The sequence below is a fragment of the Macaca nemestrina genome, chromosome 4 (assembly GCF_043159975.1).
Source record: "Macaca nemestrina isolate mMacNem1 chromosome 4, mMacNem.hap1, whole genome shotgun sequence".
Lineage (NCBI taxonomy): Eukaryota > Metazoa > Chordata > Mammalia > Primates > Cercopithecidae > Macaca > Macaca nemestrina.
The window spans coordinates 127,626,155-127,652,301 of record NC_092128.1 but is presented as its reverse complement, the minus strand read 5'-3'; the positions used below and the strand labels follow the sequence as shown (position 1 = coordinate 127,652,301).

Below are 26,147 nucleotides of genomic sequence, written 5' to 3'. Positions count from 1 at the left end.
AACACAAGTTACTTTAGCCACTGAATAGTGTATTTCTCTCAATCATATTGCAAGTTATAAAAAATTGCCTGAACCTAAAATTATCTCCTGATGGCAAGCCAAGGGGATAAATGTATGTGTTTCTCAAAGACAAATGTTACTTTTATATTAATGTTTCTGGTAATGTATAGCAACATCTAGTGGAGGCCTACCCCTATTACAAATCTATTGAAATAACAGGTATCAAACTCTACTGTCATAGTTATGACCTATAATACTCTCACTAATAATAATAATTTTAATACTCATGTTAAAACCCTATATTCTAAAACTTCTTGTAAAATTTGTCTCTTTTTACCTAGAAGAAAACTCCAAATGGCGCTGCAAACAGAACCACCTGTGGACATGTCATTCTTCTGAGAACACTTAAATAAACCTCAGGAGGAGTCTCAGCTGCTGTTCCCCCACACGACACCCCTTTTCAGCAGGAAGTAGCCAGAAAGATTCATTGTCCAACACCCCCAATAGCAGTTAGAATACCATCTTCTGAGGGGTGAATAATATAGGAGTTAAAAAAAATTATTTTAGGCAGTTAACAAGGGTACAAGAGTTCTCGGGGGAATTTTCCTTCAATGAAAAGCAACCAAAAAACCATTTCTTTTCTAAAAGAAAGCAGCCTGAAAAGTCAAACTGCAAGCATAGATAAGCAAGCTGGAAGTTTGCATATGTAAATACGGGCAGCTGTACTAAAAGCCAAGTACACTCAAAATGGTGATTCCCTCTCCCTTTACTTTGTCACCGTGTGTGGGTGTCATGGTACCGGCCAGGTAGAGGCCACATTTGCATAATAAGATTAGTGTGGGAGGGCCAGTTTCCTCGTGTGCTAAGTAAATGCCACACCTGGTCAAACCAATTTCCTGGGCCATATATAAATCAATCACCACCTCCTCAAGCCTCTCTATAAAATTGATCACATTCTGCTCCAAACCTGGAAACCTGCTATGGTGACCCACTTTCTCCACCGGAGGAAGCTCTCTCCCTCTCTCCTGTCTTTTGTGTATTTAACTTTCTGCTCCTTAAACTCATTCCGTGTGTGTGTTCGAGTCATTACTCTTCTCAGAGCAGGACAACAAACTTCGGGTGTTTCCCCAGACAGTGAAGCCACTTCACTATGACTGCTGCGTGTGCTCTGCTTTCAGGAGAGGATTGTAACATATCTGTCAGGCTGAGCACCTAGGTGATATGACTCTCCTGCTTGATTTCTGCCCTAAGGGAAGACTGTGACATATCCTTGGCCAAAAACCTACATGGTATGATTCTTCTCACAACCCACAAGTGGGTTTGTGACATACATTTTAGCCAGCTCACAGGTGTATTGATTACTCTCATACTTCAAACCAGCCAATAGAAGAGATACTGTCTTACATAGCTAGACTTAGGAAATAAAGTAAGATGATAAGTCTCCTCTTTGTATGAAGGTCATAAAAAGTTACCAGTCTTACATATCATATAAAGCCCTCAAGTGGTACAGAGAGTGTCATCACAGGGCACACTAAATAAGTGAGGTTATGTTTCTCATATGTACACCCCACAAACTGTTAATATTGTCACCCTCACACACATAGACAGTGCCCACTGGGGAGGTCCTTATTCTCACATGTTGACACAGCTCACAGTTTGGACTGTGATTGTCACATGTAAACATCCAGCTACAGTTGAAATGGCAACTCATTTCTAATTCTGGCAGGTTAGATCTGTTCTATGTAGACACATTGAATTGGAGAGATGTTTACTCTCTTATTTGAGCTTTGGGCTACCGGTAGAATCATGGGTTCATATAAACACAAAAGTCTTAGAGCAGATTGTGACTTTATATTGTATAAAGCCCTCAGGTGTTACAGAGGGTGTCCTAACAAAGCATGGAATACAGGTGAGATTATGATACTTATACATACACCCAGCCAACAGTAAAATTGTCATTCTTCTACATGAACACAGGCCACTGTTGAGGTTCTGAATCTCACATCTAAAAAAAGTTGAAGTTGAAAAATTAACTCATACATGGCTTTGGTTCATAGGTGGGTAGGTGACCTTCAGAACAAGATCAAGCATATCTGTGAGGCTTTGACTCCATTAAAAGGACATAGTCTGCAGGAGGGATTGAAACTCTAGTAGATGGATTCAGTAAAGTGTTGAGACTGTGGGTCATACACTTAGACTCAACATACAGGAGGTGGTGCCTGTCATTCCTGGAACCTGGACATGTGCAGGATTCTTAATTTCATGCCTGGACCTTTCTGCAGCTGCGATTGTGACATACACTTCAGCCTAGCACTTGAGCAATTTTACTCTCCTGCTTGGACTCAGCCGACAAATTGAATGGTGATGTATTGCTGCACCCAGCACTTAGTCGATGTGAATTTATTCTCTTGCCTTAGTTTTGCCTACAGGGAGAATTTTGACATATGACTGTTCTTCACACTTAGGTTATATGACTCTCTTCTCTATGCCTTGCCCACAGGGGCCACCGGGCCCCTGTGGGGGATTTAATCCCCCAGCCTGTGCTCTGCCTACAGAAGGCATTGTGACATATCTTTCCACCCATGGCCCAGATAATGAGACTCTCTTTATTTGCATGGTTTCTACTTACAAGTGGAATTGTAACATATCACTGAGCCTAGCACCTCACTGATGTGACTCCTCTTCTTCCTAGATTCTGCCTACAGAGTACATTGTGACATATCATTGGGCTCAACATCAAAGTGACATTGCTCGTTTGTCTCGGCCTTGACCTCAGAAAGCATTGTGACATATTGCTGGACCCAGTGCCAAGGTGATGTGAGCCTTCTCCCTGGATGCTGTTTCGGAGCTATTGTAACATACCTAAGGACCCATTGCCTCTTTGATGTGGCTCTCCTCTATTACCTGAACTTTGCCCATAAGAAAAGTTGTGATATACCTCTAGGCCCAGCACTGAGATGTTGGCACTCTTCTCCTGCCTGTGCCATGCCTACAGAAATGAAAGTGACTTATCACTGTGCCCAGCAAACACATGATGTGACTCTTCTGCCTGGCCTGTGCCCACAGGAATTATTGTGATATACCTCTGGGCTCATCACCTAAATAATATGACTCTCCTCTTTTTTCTTAAACCTGACCACATTGGGGATTGTCACACATTGCTTTGCCCAGCAGCTATGTGATGTGATTCTTCTCTCACGCCTGAGCCCTGCCCTCTGGGCCGATGATGACATAGAGCTGGGCATAATCTTTAGGTTATGTAACTTTTCTTTCTAAGCCCTATCCAAAGGGAATATTGTGACGTATCTCTGAGCCCCGCACCAAGGTAATGTGACTCTCCTGCCCAAGGCGCTTCCTCAAAAGGTATTATGACATATTGCTGGTTCCAGCAATAGGTGATATAAACCTACTCATCTACTTGGGTCTGCCTAAGAATTGTGATGTATTTCTGAGCCCAGCACCTAGGTGATGTGATTCTTGCCTCTTGCCTGGGCCCTGAATACATTATGTATTGTGATATGTGGCTGGCCCCAGCACTTAGGTGATGTGACTTTCCTCTTTAGGCTTGGCCTTGCATATTTTGAGTATTTGTGACATATCACTGGGCCCAAAACCTAGGAGATAGAAAGATATTGCCTGGGCCCTTACCACAGGGGACCTTGTGACATATCTCTCCATCCATCACCTAGGAAATATGGCTCTTCTCTTCAGCCTGCACTCTGCCCACAGAGAAAATTTGCTGGGCCCAGAAACTGAGTGATGTTACTCTCTTGCTTGGTTCTTGCCCAAAGGGAGCATTGTGAAATATTCCTGGCCTAGCACCCAGCTGATGTGACCCTTCTGCATGCTCCCAATTCACAGGTAAGACTGTGAAATACACTTTGGCCCAGTTCACAGCTGCGGTGATGACTCTGTTACCTTGAACCAGCCAATAAAAGAGACACTGTCTCTCATAACCAAAACAGCATGGTAGTGGTAGAAACACAGACACATAGGCCAATGAAACCAGAAAAGAAAACTCGGAAATAAGACAGCACATTACAACCATCTGATCTTTGACAGACTTAAACAAACAAGCAATGGGGAAAGGATTACTTATTTAATAAGTGGTTCTGGGAGAACTGGCTAGCCATAAGCATATAATTGAAACTTGACCCCTTCTTTACACCTTATACAAAAATTAACTCAAGATAGATTAAAGACTTAAGTGTAAAACCCAAAACTATAAAAATCCTAGAAGAAAATCTAGGCAATACCATTCAGGACATAGACATGGGCAAAGATTTTATGACAAAAACATCAAAAGCAATTTCAACAAAAGTAAACAATGACAAATGGGATCTAATTAAAGAGCTTCTGCACAGAAAAACGAACTATTGTCAGGTGAACAGGCAACCTACAGAATGGGAGAAGGGTTTTGTAATCTATCCATGTGACCGTCTAATATCCAGAATCTAGAAGAAACTTAAACACTTTTTTTTTTAAAAAAAGAAACTCCATCAATAATTAGGCAAAGGACATGAACAGAGACTTCTCAGAAGAAGACATTTATGTGGCCAAAAAACATTTTTTAAAAAGCTTAACATCACTGATCATTAGAGAAATGCAAATCAAACCACAATGAGATGCCATCTCACACCAGTCAGAATGGCACTTATTAAAAAGTCAAGAAACAACAGATGTTAGCAAGGCTGCAGATAAATGGGAATGTTTTTACACTGTGGGAATGTAAATTAGTTCAATCATTGTGGAAGACACTTTGACAATTTCTTAAAGACCTAGAACCAGAAATACCATTTGACCCCACAATCCCATTACTGGGTATATACCCAAAGGAATATAAATTATTTTATTACAAAGATACATGCATGTGTATGTTCATTGCAGCACTATTCACAATAGCAAAACATGGAATCAATCCAAATGCCTATCAATGATAGACTGGATAAAGAAAATGTACATATACACCATGGAATACTATGCAGCCGTGAAAAAGAACAGGGTCATTTTCTTTGCAGAGACATAAATGGAGCTGGAAGCTCTTATCCCCAGCAAACTAATACAGGCACAGTAAACCAAACACCACGTGTTCTCATTTATAACTGGGAAATGAGCCATGTGAACACATAGACACCAGTAGGGAACAACACACACTAGAACCTGTCTGGTGAAGCAGATGGAGGGAGAAAATCAGGAAAAATGGCTAATGGATGCTGGGCTTAATATCTAGGTTATGGGTCGATAAGTGCAGCAAATCACCATGACAACATTTACCTATGTAACAAAACTGCACACTCTGCACGTGTACCCAAGAACTTAAAAAATTATTATTTATTTCTTTTAAAAGAAATAAATTATTAAATAATTTATTTAATTAAATAATTTATTAATAATTTATAAAAATAATTTATTAAAAGAAATAAATTATTTTCCTGCCTTGGTATTGCCCACAGTGAGTATTGTGACACGTTGCTTGACCTTGCACCCAGGTCTCTTACAGCTAGGCTTAGTCCTCTTTGTACAGAGCTCATAGAAAATCATCACTTTCTCACATATGGTGTAAAGCCCTGCAGTGGTACAGGGAGTGTCATTACAGGGCCCAGGACGCAAGACAGATATTGTTTCTCATATGGACACCCTTCCAACTGTTAGGCATTTCACTCTCACACATAGAGCCTCCTGGTGAGTTCCTAAATCTCACACATGAATGCAGTTCATAGTTGGAATTCTGACAGCCATATGTGAACATCTGGCCACAGTTTGGATGGTGACTCATTTATCAACCCAGCTTGTAGGCAGGTAAAAACTCTCCTATCTGGACCCAGCCAATTAAGGAGATGTTGACTCTAATACTTGGGCTTAGGGCCACAGGTAGAATAATGTTTCCATACCAGCACGAAGATTCTAGAGTAAATTGTGACTCTCATGCATACTGTATAAAGCTCTTGGGTGGTACAGAGTGTGTCATAACAGGGAACAGCACATATATGAGATAGTGACACTTGTATTCATACCCAGCTGACAGAAAAGATGTCATTCTTCCCCATAGACATAGCCCACTGTGGAGGCTCTGAATCTCACACCAGGAGGCAGGTAAAAGTTGGAAAATGAACTCTTACTTATATGTGGATCTGGTCTACAGGTAGGCTGGTGACTCTCAAATCAAGGTTCAGCACACCTATAAAGGCTGTGACTTCACTACAGAGACACAGTCCATAGGAAGGATTGAGGCCCTCATGCAGAGATCCAGTTCACCATTGCGACTGTGGCTCATGCACATAGACTTAACATTCAGGAGACAGTGCCTCTTATACCTAGAACTAGGGCATGTGCAAGATAGATTGTTAATCTTATTCCTGGAGCTTCCTGCAGGTGTGATTGTGATGTATGCCTCTGCTCAGCATTTGAGTGACTTAATACTCTTGCCTGCCCCAACCAACAAATGGGATTGTTATGGATTTTATGTGACTCTTGTGCCTGTCCCCTACCCACGTGGGCAATTGTGATGTATTTCTGGGTTCAGAACCCAGGTGATGTTACTCTCCTGCCTGATTCCTGGCTACATAGAACATTGTGATATACCACTGCAGCCATCACCAAGGTGATGTGACTCTCCTCCTGTCTGGTTTCCACTCACAGGGGTAATTGTGACCTATCACTGGGCCCAGCGCTGAGGTGATTTTGTTATTTGCATCTTACTGGGTTCTGCCTACAGGGAAGATGGTGACATATCATTTTGCCCAGCACCAATGTTACATTACTCTGCTGCACTGGCCCTGCTTTCAGAAGGCATTGTGACATATTGCTGGGCCTTTCACTTAGATAAGACGACTCGCCTCTCCTGCCTTGGTGCTTCCCACAGAGGGAACTGTGACATACTACTGGGCCACACTGCCAGCTTATGTGACTGTCTTGCCAGTGTTCTGCCCACGTGGGCCATTGCGACACTTGACTGGGTCCATCATTCAGGTGATGTAACTCTCCTGCCTGGGTTCTACCTAGAGAGGGCATTGTGACATCTCTACATTCATCATGCAGGTTATGTGACTTCTTTTCTGCCTGATCTCAGCTCACAGGGGAGTATTGTGCCATATTATTTGGTTCAGCAACTAGTTGAGATGATTCTTCTCTTCTTCATAATTTCTGCCCTCAGAAGAGATTGTGACATATTGCTGGGCCCATCACTAAAGTGACGTTACTCTTCTACTTTGCCCTTAGAAGGTATTGTGAACTAATGCTGGGTCAAGCACCAAGGTGATATGAGTCTTCTGTCTTGACCCTGGTCACATGAGGCATTGTGACATATCTCTGGGCCCATCTACTATTTGGTGTGACTCTCCTTTTTTACCTGGTATTTGCCCATAGGAAAGATTATGGCATATCTCTAGGTTTAGCACCTAGTTCTCTCCTGCCTGGGACATGCCCACTGAAGTGAAGGTGACCTTATCTCTACACACACAGATGATATGATACTTCTGTCTGGTCCCTGCCCACAGAGGTCATCATGATAGGTGTAGGTATTGCATACCTTGGGGCTATCACCTTGATAATGTGACACTCCTCTTTTTCCTGGGACCTGTCCACAGTGGTTGTTGTGACATATTGCTTTGCCCAAGACCTGATTTCATAGTTTATGCTACTCTCCTTTACCCTAAAACTTGCCCATGGGGAAAATTGGGACATATTTCTGGACCCCTCACCTAGGTATTGTGACTCCTACCTGGGCCACCACCTCTGGTGGTATTGTGACATATGACTTGACCCAGCACCTAGGCAATGTAACCCTCCTATACTACTAGAGCTCTTTCCAGGCAGAGAGTGGGATTTATTGCTAGTGAAGCACTCAGGTATGTACCTGTTCTCTCCTTCCTGGGATCCACATTTGTTGGTTATCGTGACATACTACTAGGTCCAACACCTAGGTGATTCGACTCTTTTGCATGGCCCCTGCTCACAGGGGTATTATGATGTGTCTTTTCATTCATCACCTAGGTGATATGACAATTCTACCCTTGCTCTCCCAAAATTGGAGATTGTGACATATCATTGGACCCAGCATCTAGGTGATGTGACCCTCCTCTTTTGCCTCAGTTTATTGTATTTTGTGTATTGTGACATATTACTGGGAAAAACACCTAAAGGATGGGAGGCTCCTGCCTGAGTCCTGCCCACAGGGGGTCTTGTGACATGTTTCTTCATCCATCAACTATGCAATATGACTATTAATCTCTGCCTTGGTTCAAAAAAAATAAATAAAAAAAGAAAAGAAAAAAGAATTGTCATTAGACCCAGCAATTTGTAACGTAACTCTCCTCTCTTTCTGGACCCTGGATACATTGTGTATGGTGACATTTGGGTGGGTCAACACTGAAGTGATCTGACTCTTTTGAATGGCCTCTTCCCACAGAAGTGTTATTGCATAAATTTTCTTTCATCACCTAGATTGAATTGTTAATCTAATCCCTTGATCTTTCTGCAAGTGTGATTGTGAAATATGCCTCTCCCCAGCACCTGAGTGATTCGACTCTCCTGCCTTGGCCCAGTTCACAGACAGTATTATGACATATTGCTGAACCCAGCACCTGGGAGATGTGACTTTATTTTCCTGCCTTGGTATTGCCCACAGTGAGTATTGTGACACGTTGCTTGACCTTGCACCCAGGTGATGTGAGTCTCCTCTCCTTTCTTAGCATGGCCCACTGGCAGCATTGTGACATATTGCTGGCCCCCACATCCAAGTTGTGTGACTCTCCAGCCTGTGCCTTGCCCACATGGGTCATTGGGACATATTGCTGGATCTAACATCAAGCACATGGGTTACTGGGGCATATTGCTGGGTCCAACATCAAGGCAATTTAACTCTCCTGCCTGAGTCCCACCTATAGGGGACATTGTGACATATCTCCATGCCAATCACCCAGGTGTTATGACTCTCTTCTCCTATTTTATCCCTGTTCACAGTGGGGATTGTGACATATCACTAGCCTAGCAACTAGCTGATGTGACTCTTCTCTTTTTTCAAGGTTCTGTCCACAGGAGAGATTTTGCCGTATTGCTGAGCTGAACACAAAGGTGATGTAAGTTTTCTGCCTTGGCCCTACCAAAGGAAAGCATTGGGACATATTGTGGACCCAGAACCAAGGTGCTGTGAGTCTCCTTCGTGGATCCTGGCTGCAGGAAGCACTGTGACGTATCTCTACACGCATCAACTATTTGATGGAGTGCTCTTCTCTTGCCTAGGCTTTTCCCACTGGAGATATTGTGACATATCTCTGGGCCCATGATCTAGATTACATGACACTCCTTTTCTTCCTGGGACCTGTCCACAGTGAAGATTGTGACATATTGGTAGACCCAGCACCTACATGAGGTAACTTTCTTCTCATACTGGGGTTATGCCCACTGTGGTGATTGTGACATATAACTGGGCCCAAACCCTTGGTTTTGTGACTCTCCTTTTTTTTTTTCTGAGCCCTACACAAATAAAAAATTAGAACACATATATGGACCCCTCACTTAGGTGATATAACTCTCCTCTCTTGCCTAGCTGTGCCGACAGAAGTGAGAGTAACTTATGACCAGCACACAGGTGATGTGATTCTTCTGCCTGGTTCTCGCTGACAGGAGTCATTAAGACATATCTCTGGGCCTATCAGCTAGATGGTGTGACTCTCCTTTTCTGCATGAGACCTGTCCACAGCGGGATTTGTGACATATTGCTGAGCCCAGCACCTGTGTGATGTAACACTCCTCTCATTCTCTGGCTCTACCAAATAGAGTGATTGTGACATGAAGCTGGGCCCAGCCCCTAGGTTATGTGACTCTTCTTTTCTTACTAAGCCTTACACACGGAAAAAATTGCAACATATTATCGAACCCCTCACCTAGGTGGCATGGATTTCATGACTGAGCCATTCACTCAGAGGGTATTGTGACATATTTTTGCACACACACTGATGTGATATGACTCTCCTCCTTTGCTTAGGCCCTGTCCAAGGAGGTATTTTGCAGTATCACTGGGCCCAGTACCTAGGTTATTTGACTCCCCTCTTCTGCCTGGGCCCTGAATACATTGTGCATTGTGACATATGGCTGGGTCCAAAACATAGATTATGTGGCTCTCCTCAATGGACTTTGCCCATAGAAGTATCAGAAGACATTAATAAAAGAGATTAAAATCTCTACTTCTACACCTAGGCAATTGGACTCTTCTTTTCTGCCTGGGCACTGCACACAGCTGAGACTGTGACACTCATGCATACCCAGCCAATAGCATCAACTTCTATCCTTCCACATAAACACAGTCTGCTGGTGAGGTTCTTAATCTCACACCCAAAGGCAGTTAAGAGGGGAAATTGACTCTCATATATAGATTGGGTTCACATTTGGGTTTGTGACTCTCAAACCAACATTTAGCAAACCTGTGAGGCCATCTCTCTACTAAGAAGACACAGTCCACAGGATGGATTGAGGCTCTCATGCTTGGATCCAGTCCACCACTGAGACTGTGACTCATGTAGTTATACCCAACATAACATTTCACTGTGCCCAGCACCTAGCTGATGTGACTCCTCTTATTTCTGGGTTCTGTCTCCAGAGAAGATTGTGAAATATTGCTAGGCCTTTCACCTAGATGATGTTACTATCTTACCTCGGCTCTTTCCTCAAGGAATATTGTGACATATTGCTGGACCTAGTACCTAGGTGATCTGACTCTTTTCTGCTGCTAGGGCTCTGCCTAAAAAAAGGATTTTGTTGTATTGCTGGGCTTAACACCTAGGCAATGTGACCCTCCCCTCCTACCTGGGTTCTTTATACATTGTGTATTGAGACATAGGGTTAGGTACAACACTTAGGTTATGCAACTGTCCTTGATGGGCCCTGCCCTTAGGGGTATTATCTTTTTATTCATTGCCTAAGTTATGTGACTCTCCTTTTCTGCCTGAGCTTTGCCAGAAGGGGGCATTGTGACATATAACTGGACCCAGCACCTTGGTAATATGACTCTTCTTGTTTTCCTGGGCTCAGCATATTCTGGGTACTGTGATGTATCTCTTAGCCCAACACCTAGGTGGTGGGAGGCTTCTGCTTGGGCCCTGTCCACAGGGGGCCTTTTGACATGTTTCTGTGTTTATCACCTAGGAGATGTAGCTCTTCATTCTGCCTGAACCCTGGCCACAAAAAAAAAAAAAATATCGTGACCAATTGCTTGGGCTGGTAACCAGGTGATGTGAATTTCCTCTCCTGCCTAGGCACTGCCCACAGGGGGCACTGTGACATATCACTAGGCTCCACACCCAAGGTATGTGATTCTCCTGCCTGTGCCCCGCCCACATAAGGCATTATAACATATTATTTAGTCCAAAACCCAGGTAATGTAACTCTCCTGCTTAGACCTTGACTATAGGGGGCATTGTGACATATCTCTACGTGCATCTCCCAGGTGATATGACACTCTCATTCTGCCTGATCGCTGCTTATGGGGGGGGGGTTGTAAAATATCACTGGGCCAAGCACCAAAGTGATATTACTCTTTTCTCTTTGGTTTGGCCTTGCCCTCAGAAGGCATTGTGACATATTGCTGGACCCAGCACCAACATGATGTGAATCTCTTTCCTGAACTCTGTCCACAGGGGACATTGTGACATATCTCTGGGTCTGTCAACTATTTGATGTAATTCTCTACTCTTACCTGGGCATTGCCTGTAGAAGAGGTTGTGACAATTTCTTCCTGAAAGTAGAACACAGGCAGCAGAGTTACATAACCTGGGCACATGGCCTAGTGATAGTTCCCAATCTTCCTTGTGGGCACGGTGCAGGTAGGAAAGTCACATCTTCTAAGTGACAGATACAGATAAATATCAAAAGGCCCCCATGTAGGCAGGATCCATGCACAAGCCTCCCATCTTCTAGTGGTGGGGCCCAGCAATTTGTTACAATACCCAAAATATGTGAGGCCCAGGCAAAAGGAGAGAGCCATATGACCTAGGAGCTGTGTTCAGTGATATGTCACAATCCTTCTATTTGGCAAGGCTCTGGTGGAATAAGAGAGTCACATCACCTAGGTAATAAAGAAAAAGATATTTTAAAATACCCTGTGGGCAAAACCCAGGCAGGAGAGTCACGTCATGTAGGTACTGGACTCAGCCATATGTCATAACACACAATGAATACAGGACCCAGGCAAAGGAGGAGAGTCACATTATTTAGGTGCTGAGCCCACACATATATATCAGAATCTCACTTTTTGGCAAAGCCCAGGTATGAAAAGAGCATCACATCCAATAGATGAGGGGCCTAGAGCTATGTTACAATGCCCTGGGTGGGCAGGGACCATGTGGAGGATTAAGGTAAAAGAGAAAAGTTGCATGAAAAATTTGTAGATTAAAAAATATGTCACAATGCTCCCTATGGGTAGGGACCAGGCAGAAGAATTACATCACTTGTGTGCTGAGGTCAGCAATAAGTCATATTTTTTTTTCTGGGGGGGTTTGTCCAGAAGGAGGGGACCCAGAGACAGAGATATGTCACAATCTTTCATAAGCAAAGTGCAAGTAAGAATAGAGATCACATCAAATAGTTGATAAGCTTTGAGATATGTCACAATGTGTCTCCAGGCAAAAGAGGCACATCATTTTGGTGCTAGGCCCAGCAATAGGGCTGAATGCCTTTCGAGGTCAGGGCCAAAGCAAAAGAGTAACATTGTGTTAGTGTTGGGCCCAGTGATATGTCACAATTTTCCCTGAAGACAGAACCTAAAAAGAATAGAAGAGCCACAATCCCCTCTGTTAGCGGGAATCAGGAAGGAGAAGAGATTTATGTAACATGGTTGATGGGTACACACATGTATCACAATGTCCTCCGTAAGAAGTTCCCAGGCAGGGAAGTTTTATTACCTAAGCGTCAGGAATCAGGAAGGAGAAGAGATTTATGTAACCTGGTTGATAGGTACACAAATATATCACAATGTTTCCTGTAAGCAGTGCCCAGGCAGGAGAGTTACATTACCTAAGTGTTAGACTCAGCAGTATGTCCCATTGGCCCATGTGGGCAAGGCACAGGCAGAAGAACCACAAATCCTTGAGACAGGGTGCAGCAATATGTCATAATGCTCCCTGTATACAACATCAAGGCAGAAGAAAAGACTCACATAACTTGGGTGCAAGACCCAGCAATATGTCACAGTTCTTCATGTGGGCAGTGCCAAGGCTTGAGAATAGAGTCATACCACTTAGGTGCAGGGTCAAGCAATATGTCACAATTTTATCTGTGAGTTCACTCCAGGCAGCAGAGGCAAACCACTTACATGCTGGGTAGAGGTGTATGTCACAATCACACTTGCAGGAAGGTCCAGGAATAAGATTACAATCCCGCACATGTCCCAGTTCTAGGTGGGGGTGTCAACATATCTTGTATGTTGGGTCAATCTCTCCCAAGAGGATTGACCCTACACTCATATGCATATCCTGCTGACAGTAAAGATTGTTATTTCCGATGAACACAGCCCACTATTGAGATTCTGAATCTCACACCTGGAGGCAGTCAAAAGTTGGAAAATTGACTCTCATAGGTGGATCATGTCCACAGGTGTTTTGGTGACTCTCAGGCTAAGATTCAGCAAACCTGTGAGACTATGACTACTAAGGTGAGACAGTCTGCAGAAAAGATTGAGGCTCCCATGCACTGATCCAGTCCACTGCTGAGATGGTGACTCATATACTTAAACCCAACATACAAGAGGTGTTGACTTTCGTACCTAGAACCCAGACATGTGTGGGCTTGTTAATATATCATCCCTGTACCTTCCTACAGGTGTGATTGTTAAATAAGTCTCTACCCAGGTCTTAAGTGATTTCTCTTGCCTGGGTCTAGCTCACAGTTCAAAATGTGCCATGCTGCTGGACCCGGCACCTAGGTAATGTGATCTAGTCTTCTGTCTCAGTACTGCCCACAGTGGGCATTGTGACATATCACTGGGCCTTGCACCCAGGTGATATGAGTCTTCTCTTCTGCTTTGGCACTGCCCAAAGTAGACATTGTTACATATCACTAGGCCTTGCATGCAGGTAATGTAACTGTCTTGCCATGACCCTGCCTACAGGAGGCTCCATGATGCCACACTCTTCTTCTACCTGTCTTTGCTCACAGCAGGTATTGTGACATATTGCTACGCCCAGAATCCAGCTGATGTGACTCTCCTCTTTTTTCTAGGTTCTGCCCATAAGGGAAATGGTGACATATCACTGTGCCCAGCACCAAGGTGACATTACTCTTTTGCCTTGGCCCTGCCGTCAGAAGACATTGTGACATATAGCTGAGCCCAGAACCAAGGTGATGTGTCTCCTGCCTGAAACCTGCCCACAGGGGCATTGTGATATATCTCTGGGCCAATCAACTATTTAATGTGTCTCTCTTCTCTTTCCTGGGATTTGCCCATAGGGAAGATTGTGACATATCTCTGGTCATAGTACCTAGGTGATATGACTTGTTATTCTTGTCTGGGCAATTTCCACAGAAGAGAGAATGACTTATTCCTGGGCTCAGCACACAGGTAATGTGATTCTTCTGCCGGATCCCTGCCCACAGGAGTTATTGTGACAAGTCTCTGGGCCAATTACCTGGATAATGAGACTCTTCTCTTCTTTCTGGGACCTGTCCACAGCAGGGATTGTGACATATGGCTTGGCCCAGCACCTACCTTTTTTTTTTTTTTTTTTTTTTTGAGATGCAGTTTTGCTCTTGATTTCTAGGCTGGAGTAAAATGGTGTCATCTTGGCTCATTGCAACCTCCGCCTCCTGGGTTCAAGCGATTCTCCTGCCTCAGCCTCCCAAGTAGCTGGGATTACAGGCACCCGCCACCACACTCAGTTAATTTTGTATTTTTAGTAGGGATGGGGTTTCTCCATGTTGGTCAGGCTGGTCTCAAACTCCTGACCTCAGGTGATTCGCCTGCCTCGGCCTCCTAAAGTGCTGGGATTATAGGCGTGAGCCACCGCGCCCGCCCACCACCTACCTTTTATGATTCTCCTCTTATTTCTCAGCACTGCCCACTGGAGCGATTGTAATATCTAGTTTGGGCAAGCCCTAAACTTACATGACTCACTTCCTCATGAGCCATACCCACAGGGGACATTGCGGCATATCTATGCCCCCCTTATTTAGGCGATGTGAGTTTTTTTCTTGGGGCCTACCCTCAAAGGGTATTGTGACAAATTGCCAAACTCAGCACCTAGTTTATGTGACTCTTTTCTATTGCTTGAGCTATGCCCTGAAAGGGACTGTGATGTACCACTGGGCCTAGCACCTAGGTGATGTGACTTTCATCTTCTGCCTGGGTGCTGTATATATTATGTATTGTGACATATGGCTTGGTCCAATGAGACTCTTCTGCATGGGATCTGGCCATAGGGGTATTATGACACTTTTTTTTTATTCATCACCTAGGTGACGTAACTCTCCTCTTCTTCCTGGGCCTCACATCAGTGGACCAAACACCTCTGAGATTTGACTCTCTTTTTTTCTCAAATCCATATACTTTGGATATTGTGACATATTGCTGGGTCCAAAACTTTCAGAATGGGAAGTTCTTGCCTGGGCACTGCCTTGTGATAAATACCTGCATCGTCACACACAGGGCCTTGTAATATATATCTGCATCTGTCACCAAGGAGATGTAACTCCCCTCTTCAGCCTGCATTCTGCCCATATGGAAGATTGTGACATATTCCTCTCCCAGCCACCGGTTGATGTGACTCTCCTGCTCAATCCTTACCAACTAATGACATTGTGACATATATCTTGGCCTAACTTCTATGTGTGATGATGACTCTCATTCCTCAAATTAGTTAGTAAAAATAAATACTCTATCTTATAGCTAGGCTGAGGGAAAGAGGTAAGATGCTGAGTCTCCTCTTTGTACAACGATCATAAAGAATTACCACTTTCTCCCACATTGTATAAAGCCCTTGGGTGATACAGAGAGTGTAAATTCAGGCCCAGCACACAGGGGAGATTTTTCTTCTCATGTGCACACCCAGCCAACTATTAGCATTGTCACCTTGACACATGAAGAGAGCCCAATGGTGACATCCTCAATCCAACTTATGGATGCAGTCCACAATTAGATTTGTGATTACATATGTGAACATCTGAACATCTGGCCACAGTTGGAATGGTTACTCATTTCTTTTTTTTTTTCTTCTTCTTTTTATTTTGAGACAAAGTTTCGCTCTTGTCGCCCAGGCTGGAGTGCAATGGCGCAATCTTGGCTCACTGCAACCTTCACCTCCCAGGTTCAAGGGATTTTCCTGCCTTAGCCTCACCAGTAGCTGGGATTACAGCTGCCTGCCACCACACCTGGCTAATTTTTATATTTTTAGTGGAGATGGGGTTCCATCATATCAGCCAGGCTGGTCTCGAACTCCTTACCTCAGGCAATCCACTCACCTCGACCTCCCAAAGAGCTGGCATTACAGGCATGAACCACCACGCCCAGCCCATGGTTACTAATTTCTAAACTGAGCTTGTAGGCAGGTAAAGACCCTCCTATCTAAAGCCAGTCATTTTAAGAGATGTTCAGTCTCATATCTGTGCTTACAATCACAGGTAAGATAGTGGTTATAAGCCCAAATACGGTTATAAACCTAGAGCATTGTGACATATCTCTGGATCCAAGTACAAAGGTTTCAGAGCAGATTGCAACTCTCATGCATACTGTGTGATGCCCTCAGTAAGACAGAGAGGGTCCCTACAATGTCCAGTACACAAGTAAAATTGTGACACTTGTATGCACACCCGGCCAACAATAAAGATTGTCATTTAACCACATAAATACAGCCAATGTTGGGGTCCTGAATCTCATACCCAGAGGCAGTCAAAAGTTGGAAAATGGACTCCCATACATGGATCTGGTCCACAGGTGGGTTTGTGACTCTCAGGCCAAGATTCAGCAAACCTGTGAGGCTGTGACTCTATGAAGAATATACAGTGGACTTGAGGGATTGTAGCTCCCAAGCATGGATCCAGTTGCCTGTTGAGACTGTGATTCATGTACTTGGACCTTACATACAGGCGGTGTTGACTCTAATACCTAGGACTGGGACATGTACATAATTGTTAATTTTGTCCCTGGGCCTTTATGCAGATGTGATTGTAAAACATTTCTTTGCCCAGTACCTGAGTGATTTGACTTTCCTAGCTGGGCACAACAGGTGGAATTGAGACATGTTGCTTAACCCAGAAACTACATGATGTGACGTTATTCTACTGCCTTGGTGTTGCCCACAGGGGCATTTTGCTATATCGCTGGGCTTTGCACCAAGGTTATGTGGGCCTCCCCTTCTGCTTTGGCACTGCTAACAGGGGCATTGCCACATGTTGCTGGGTTCTGCATCTTGGTAGTAGATGGCTTCTGCCTGTGCCCTCTTCCCAGGAAAATTGTAAAATGTTGGCTGGGTGCGGTGGCTCATGCCTGTAATTCCAGCACTTTGAGAGGTCAAGGTGGGTGGATCACAAGGTCAGGAGTTTGAGACCAGCCTTGCCAACATGGTGAAACTCCGTCTCTACTAAAAATACAAAAATTAACTGGGCGTGTTGGCATGCACCTGTAATCCCAGCTACTCAAGAGGCTGAGGCAGGAGAATTGCTTGAACCCATGAGGCGGAGGTTGCAGTGAGTTGAGATCGTGACATCACACTCCAGCCTGGGCAACAGAGCAAGGCTCTGTTTAGAAAAAAAAAAAAATTGGACATATTGCTACATCCAACACCCAAATGATGTAACTTTCCTGCCTCAGCCCTGCTTAATGGAGGCATCATGTTACATACCTCTGCATCTGTCACACAGGCGATGTGATTCTCTTCCCCTGCCTGGTCCTTACAGAGGAGACTGTGACTTACTGCTGGGCCCAGCACCTAGCTGATGTGACTCTTCTCTTTTTCCTAGGTTCTACCAACAGGGAAGACTGTGACATATCACTGGGCCTAACACTAAGTTGTAGCTACACTTTTGCCTTGGCCCTGAACTCTGAAGTTCATTGTGACATATTGCTGGGCCCAGCACCAAGGTGATGTGAGTCTCCTGCCTGGACCCTGCCCACAGGGGCTATTGTGACATATCTCTGGGCCCATTTACTATTTGAGGTTATTCTCTTCTCTTTCTTTGGCTTTGACTGTAAGAGAGGCAAATCCCAGTGCTTTGGGAGGCCAAGTGGGGACATAACTCTGGGCCCAGCACCTACGTGATATGACTCCCTCTTCTGCCTGGATGGTGCTCACAGAAGAGAAAGTGACTTATTGCTGGGCCCAGCAGTGAGGTGACGTGATTCTTTTGCCTGGTCCTTCCCCACAAAACTCACTGTGACTTAACTCTGGGCCCTTCACCTAAATGATGTGACCCTCCTCTTCTTTCTGCGTCCTGTACATGGTAAGTATTGTGACATTTCACCTGGCCCTGCACTTACTAATGATGTGATTTTTCTCTCATGCCTTGGGCCTGCCCACTGAGATAATTGACATAGCTAAACTCAGCCTTTATGTTATGTAATTTTCCTTTTTTTCTGAGTTCTACCCACAGGGAGCATTGTAACATATCTCTGGATCCATTACCTGGATAATGTGACTCTTCTTCTTGGGACCTATTCACAGTGAAAATTGTGACACATCTCTTAGGTAAGCAACTACATGACGTGACATTTCTCTTATGCCTGGGCTCTGCCAACTGGGGTGATTGTGACATATAGCTGGGCCCAGCCTCTAGGTTATGTGACTCTCCCATTGTTTCTGAGCCCTTCCCAAAGGGTAAATTGTGACATATCTCTGGGCCTGTCACTCAGGTGATGTGACTCTCCTGCATGAGCCCTCTCCTCAAAGGATATTGTGACATGTTGCTGAACCCAAAACTATGTGAATTGACTCTCTTCTACTGATTGGGCTTTGACCAAGAAAGAATTGTAATGTATCATTAGACATACCACCAAGGCAATGTGACTCTCTTCTATTGTTTGAGCTTTGTCCAATAAGAGATTTTGACATATTGCTGGGCTCAGATCCAGGTGATGTGACTCTCTTCTACTGCCTGGACCTTGCATACATTGCATATTGTGGTATATGACTGAGGCTGACACCTAGGTTTTATGAATTTTCTGCATGGGGCCTACATACAAGGGCATTCTGTCATATATTTTTGTTCATCACCTAGAAGATGTGACTCTTCTCTTTTGCCTGGGCATGGCCAAAAGAGGATACTGACTTTATTAGTCCATTCTCATACTGCTATAAATAACTGCCAAAACTAGGTACTTTATAAAGGAAAGAGGTTTAATTGACTTACAGTTCAGCATGACTTGAGAGGCCTCAGGAAACTTACAATCATGGTGGAAGGCAAAGGAAAAGCAAGGCACCTTTTTTACAAGGTGGTACGAAGGAGAAATGCTAAGCAAAGAAGGAAGAGCCCCTTATAAAACCATCAGATCTTGTGAGAACTCACTATCACGAGAACAGCATGGAATAAACCACCCCCCGATTTAATTACCCTCACCTGGTCCCTCCCTTTACATGTGGGAATTATAAAGATTACAATTCAAGATGAGACTTGGATGGGGATACAGAGCCAAACAATATCAGTGACATATTGGAGGACCAAAATCCTAGATGATGTAACTCCCCTCTTTTTGCTTTGCCCCACATATTTTTGGTTCTATGACATATTGCTAGACCCAGAACCTAGGGAATGTGAGTCTCCTGCCTGAACCCTGCCTGCAGGGATCCTTGTGAAATCCATCCATTCCCTAAAAATTGCGTCCATCACCTAAAAGTTGTGACTCTTCATTTCTGCCTGCATTTTGCCAACAAGAAAAATTGTGACATATTTCTGCATGCAGCAACCGATAGACGTATCCCTTCTGCCCGGGCCTTTCCTACAGGGAGCACTGTGACATATTGCTGGGCCCAGCATCCAGATGAAATGATTCTGCTTCTTCTGCATTGCTTTCAAGAAGAGATTTTAAAATATTCTCTGCCACACACACAAATGATGTGACTCTCCTGTCTGGTCTCTGCTTTCAGGAAAGGTTGTGAAATATTCATGGCCTAGCACCTAGGTGATGCGGCTGTCCTGCTCACTTCTTACGGAGAGGAGGGATTGTGACATATATCTTGTTCCAGCCCACAGGTGCAATAATGACTATTATACCTCGAACCAACCAATAGGAGAAATACCGTCTCTTATAGTTAGGCTTAGGGAAATGAGTGTGATCGTGGGTCTCCTCTTTGTGGAAAGGTCATAGTAAGTTACCACTCTCCTATATCATATAGAACATTTGGGTACTACAGTGTTATTGCAGATCCCAGAACACAAGTGAGATTGTGTTATTATATGTGCATTTCACCAGCCATTGGAATTTTTACCCTCAGACATAAACACAGCCTACTGCTGAGGTCCTGAAACTCACACACGAACACAGTCCACAGTTTGAATTGTGACTGTCATATCTGGAAAACAAGCCACAATTGGAATGGGTACTCATTTCCTATTGTCTGTGTCCAGATAGGAGAGTCCTCACCTGCCTATAAGTTGGGTTTAGGCTTATGAGCGGGTGAGGACTCTCCTTTCTGGACACAGTCAATAGGAAAGATGTTGACTCTCATACTTGGGCTTAGGGCCGCAGGTACAATCATGGGTCCTTTTCAGCATGAAGGAATCAGAGCAAAATTTGACTCTTATGCATGTTGTATAAAGCCCTCAGGTGGTACAGAAAGTATTCTAATAGGGCCCAGCACGCAAGTGAGATTTTGACACTCATATGCACAACTAGGTGACTGTAAAGATTGTCTTTCTCCCACATGAACACAGCCCACTGTTGAGGTCCTAAATCTCACACCTTGAGGTGGTTGAAAGTTGGAAAATTGACTCTCATATGTGGATCTGTTCCACAGGTGGGTTTATGACACTCAGGTTAAGATTCAGCACACCTGTGAGGCTGTGTCTCCACTAAAAAGACACAGTGCACAGGACAAAATGGGGTTCTCAAGCATGGATTCTGTCAGCCATTGAAACTGTAACTCGTACACTTAGACCCATCATACAGGAGATGTTAACTCTTATACATAGAACTGTGGTGTGTGAAATTGTAAACCTCATCCCTGGACCTTCCTGCAGGTGTTATTGCTACATAGGCCCCAGTCCAATACCTGAGTGATTTGACTCTACTGCTTTGACCCAGCCCACATATGAGATTGTGACATATAACAGAACCTAGGTCATGTGACTCTATTTTTCTTCCATGGCACTGCCCACAGAGGGCATTTTGACTTCATTGAGACTTGCACCCGGGTCATGTGTCTCCTCTCATGCCTTGATACTGCCCACGGGAGGCACTGTAACATATCACTTGGTCCTATGCCCATTTGATTTAACTTTCTTGCCTAAGCCCTGCCTATACAAAAATTGTGACATATCATGGGCCTATCACCCAAATGATACGACTATCTTATTTTGCCTGGTCCTGGCTCACAGGGGAAAATGTAACATATGGCTTGGTCCAGTACCTAGCTGATGTGACTCTTCTCCTCTTCTGAGGTTTTGCTTATTGGGGAGATTGTGACATCATGCTGGGCCCAACATGATGGTAATGTTACTCTGTTTCTTAAGCATTGCCCTCAGAAGGCATTGTAACATATTGCTGTTACCAGCACCAAGGTGACCTGTGTCTCATGTTTGAACCCTGCCCACATGGGGGCATTGTGACATATCTCTGGGACCATCAACTATTTGATTTGACTCTCCCTGCTTACCATGTCTTTGCCTATAAGAAATATAGTGTTGGCCTGGTGTGGTGGCTCACGCCTGTAATCCCAGCACTTTGGGAGGCTGAGACAGGTGGATCACAAGGTCAGGAGATTGAGATCACCCCGGCCAACATGGCGAAACCCCGTCTCTACTAAAAATACAAAAATTAGCTAGGTGTGGTGTCATATGCCTGTGTTCCCAGCTACTCAGGAGGCTGAGGCAGCAGACTTGCTTGAACCTGGAAGGCAGAGGTTGCAGTGAGTCGAGATCTTGCCACTGCACTCCAGTCTGGGTGACAGAGCGAGACTCCATCTCAAAAAAAAAAAAAAAAAAAGAAAAGAAATATGGTGATATATCTCTGGGCCCAGTACCTAAGTAATGTGATGTTTCTCTCTTGCCTGGGCCATGCCCAGAGAAGAAAGAGTAATATATTGCTGTTCATCTCCTAGGTGATGTGACCTAGCAAATCACCTAGCACAAAGGTGATGTGATACTCTTGCCTGGTTCCTGTCAATAGAGGTAATGATGATATATCACTGGGCCTATAGCCTAGATTATGTAAGTCTCCTTTTCTTCTTTGAACCTGTCCACAGTGGAAATTATAAAATATTAGCAGGCCTCGCATTCAATTTTTCTGACTCTCCTGCTTGTGCCGTGCTTACATGGGGCATTGTGACATATTTCTGAATCCAACACCAAAGTGATGTTACTCTCTTGTCTGAGCCCTGCCTACAGGGCATATTGTGACATGTCTCTGCACCCATCACCCAGGTGATTTGACTTTTTTCTCTTGCCTGGTCCCTAATCACAGAGGGGATTGTGACAAATTACTTGGCTCAGCACCTACATCATGTGGCTGTCCACTCATGCCTCAACCATATTCACTAGGATGATTGTGAAATATAACTTGGTCTATCCCACAGGCTTTATGACTTTCTTTTTCTTCTTCCTTAGTCTTAATGCAGGATGCAGTGTGATATACCTCTAGGCCTCTCACCTAGGTGATGTGACTCTCCTGCCTGGGCCCTCCCCTTAGGGTTTATTGTGACATATTGCTGGACCCAGCACCTAGGTGATGATGTGACTCTCTTCTACAGCTTGGGCTCTGTCCAAGGGATTGTGATGTATCACTGGGCCAAGAGGCTAGGTGATGTGACTCTCTTCTCCTGCCTAGGCTCGGCATACATTTTACATTGTGACATATGACTGGGATCAAAGCCTAGGTGATGCAACTCTTTTGCCTGCACTTTGCCTGCAAGGGTATTATGACATATTATTTTGTTCATCACCTAGGTGATGTGACTCTTTCCTTCTGCCTAGGCCCTGACAAAAAAGGGGATTGGAGTGTGTCACTTGACCCAACACCTAGGTGATGTGTCTGTCTTATTTGCCTGCACCTTGCATATATTGGGTATTGAGACCTATGGCTGAGCCCTACAGGAGTGGGATTTAAGACTCCTGCCTTGGCCCTGCCAACAGGGGGGCATTGTAAAGTATCCCCACATCTGTCACTGAGATGTGACTCTCCTGTTCTGCCTGCATCCTGCCCACAAGGAAGATTGTGACATATTGCTGGGTCCATGATTGGGAAAATGTATCTTTCCTGCCTGGATATTGCCTACAGGGAGCAATGTGACATATCATTGGGCCCAGCATGCAGGTATTGTGACACTGCTTTCTTTGTCCTGATTTCCAGAAGGAATTGTGACATATCCCTGGCCTGGTACCCAGGTGATGTGACTCTCCTGGTGCCAGTCCTCAGGGAATATTATAACACGTCTTTTTCCCAGTCCCCAGGTAAAGTTACTCTCCTGCTTACTCTCTACCCACAGCTGGGATTCTGATATATATCTTGTCCAAGCTCAGAGGTGTGACGATGTCTTTTGTTCCTTGAGCCGGCCAATATGAGCAATGCTGTCTCTTGTACTGAGGCTTAGTGTAACGGGTAAGACCCTGGGTCTCCTCTTTATATAAAAGTTATGGGCAGCCCAGTGCGGTGGCTCAGGTCTCTAATCCCAGCACCTTGGGGGGCCAAGGCGGGTGGATCATGAGGTCAGGAGTTCAAGACCAACCTGGCCAAGATGGTGAAGCCCCATCTCTAATAAAAATACAAAAATTAGCTGGGCATGGTGGAGGGCACATGTAATCCCAGGTATTTGGGAGGTTGAGGCAGAGAACTGCTTGAACCCGGGAGGCAGAGGTTGCAGTGAGCCAAGATTGCACCACTGCACTTCCGCCTAGGTGACAGAGCGAGACTCCATCTCAAGAAAAAAAAAAAAAGTTATGGGAGCTGGGAGCAGTGGCTCACGCCTGTAATCCCAGCACTTTGGGAGACCGATGCGGGCAATCACCTGAGGTCAAGAGATCAAAACCATCCTGGCCAAAATGGTGAAACCTTGTCCTTACTAAAAATACAAAAATTAGCTGGGCATGGTAGCACATGCCTGTAGTCCCAGCTACTTGGGAAGCTGAGGCAGGAGAATCAGTTGGACCTGGGAGATGGAGATTGCAGTGAGCCGAGATCACGCCACTGCACTCTAGCCTAGGTGACAGAGCGAGACTTCATCCACCCCCCCCAAAAAAAAGTTATAGGGGGTTACCACTCTCACATGTCACATAATGCCCTTCAGCGATACAGAGAGTGTCACCACAGGGCCAAGCACACAGGTGAGATTGTCTTTTCTGTATGCATACCCAGCTGAATGTTAGGATTGTCACCCTCACACATGAAAATAACAAATTGGGTAAGTCTTGAATCTCACACATAGATGCAGTACGCAGCTGGATTTTTTGACTCTCACATGTGAACATCCAGCCACAGTTGAAATGGCAACTTATTTTTAAACCCAGGACATAGGTAAGTGTGAACTCTTTTATCAGAAACTAGCTAATTAGGCTGAACGTGGGGGCTCACACCTGTAATCCCAGCACTTTGAGAGACCAAGGTGGGCAGATCACCAGAGGTCAGGAGTTTGAGACCAGCCAGGCTAACATGGCAAAAACCCATCTCTACTAAAAACACAAAAATTAGCTGGGCATAGTGGCATGTGCCTGTAATCCCAGCTACTCAGGAGGCTGAGGCAGGAGAATTGCTTGAATCCGGGAGACAGAGGTTGCAGTGAGCTGAGATGCACTCCAGCATGGGTGATAGAGTAAGACTGTATCCCCCACCACCCCCCACCCAAAAAAAAAAGAAAGAAAGAAGAAAGAGAGAGGAAGGAAAGAAAGAAAGAAAGAAAGAAAGAGAAAGAAAGAAAGAAAGAAAGAAAGAAAGAAAGAAAGAAAGAAAGAAAGAAAGAAAGAAAGAAAGAAAGAAAGAAAGAAAAGAAAGAAAGAAAGAAAGAAAGAAAGTAGCCGATTAGAAATCTTTACTCTTACACATGGGCTTAGAGCCACAGGTATGATCATGGGGCCAGTACAAAGATATCAGACCAAATTGCAACTCTCGTGCATTCTGTATAAAGCTCTTGGGTGATAAAGGGAGTGTTCTTACAGAGCTCAGCACAGAGTTGAGATTGTGACACTCATGTGCAGCTAGCCTGTAAAAACTGGCATCCTTCCACATGAACACAGCCCATTTTTGAGGTTCTGAATTTTCCACCCAGAAACTGTGAAAATCTGGAGAATTGACTCCTGTCTCTCTCTTTTTGAGACAGAGTCTTGTTCTCTCATCCAGGCTGGAGTGCATTGGCACAGTGTCAGCTCAGTGCAAACTCTGCCTCCCAGGGTCAAGTGATTCTTGTGCCTTAGCCACCCAAGCAGCTGTGATTACAAGCTTACACCACCACACCTGGCTAACTTTTGTATTTTTAGTAGAGATGGAGGTTTACCACGTTGGGCAGGCTGGTCTCAAACTCCTGGCCTCAAATGATCCACCCACCTTGGCCTCTCAAAGTGCTTAGATTATAGACATGAACCACCATGTCCAGATGAAAATTGACTCTCATACATGGATTTGGTCCACATGTGAGTTGGTGACCCTCAGACCAAGATTCAGCACACGTGTGAGGCTGTGACCCTACTTCCTTTCCTAGGGCACGCCCATGAATGGAATTTTAATATTTCTTTGGGCCCAAAACTTATGTGATGTGATCTGCTGAGACCAGCTCAGTCAGGGAGACCCTAACCCAGTGGTGCTAGAGGAATTAAAGACACACACAGAAATATAGAGGTGTGAAGTGGGAAATCAGGGGTCTCACAGCCTTCAGAGCTGAGAGCCCCAAACAGAGATTTACCCACGTATTTTTTAACAGCAAGCCAGTCATTAGCATTGTTTCTATAGATATTTGATTAACTAAAAGTATCCCTTATAGGAAAAGAAGGGATGGGCCAAATTAAAAGAATAGTTTGGGCTAGCTAAC

The 26,147-nt window shown here is 44.5% G+C and overlaps 1 protein-coding gene across 3 annotated transcripts in view; it reads left to right on the top strand.

Annotated features, from left to right (window-relative positions):
* Nucleotides 1-26,147, top strand: part of LOC105495929 (zinc finger protein 107) — a 101,589-nt gene that overhangs the window by 6,990 nt on the left and 68,452 nt on the right. Inside the window, exons 2-8 of one of the 3 annotated variants that reach the window (XM_011765850.2) lie at nucleotides 2,693-2,812; nucleotides 3,792-3,861; nucleotides 8,509-8,625; nucleotides 9,024-9,370; nucleotides 14,212-14,331; nucleotides 17,944-18,423; nucleotides 18,574-18,668. The gene's annotated coding sequence lies outside the window, so the exon portion shown is untranslated. Of the gene's footprint in view, nucleotides 1-2,692; nucleotides 2,813-3,791; nucleotides 3,862-8,508; nucleotides 8,626-9,023; nucleotides 9,371-14,211; nucleotides 14,332-17,943; nucleotides 18,669-26,147 lie in introns of all 3 variants that reach the window. The other 2 variants (XM_071095229.1, XM_071095228.1) reach the window with 2 other exon arrangements.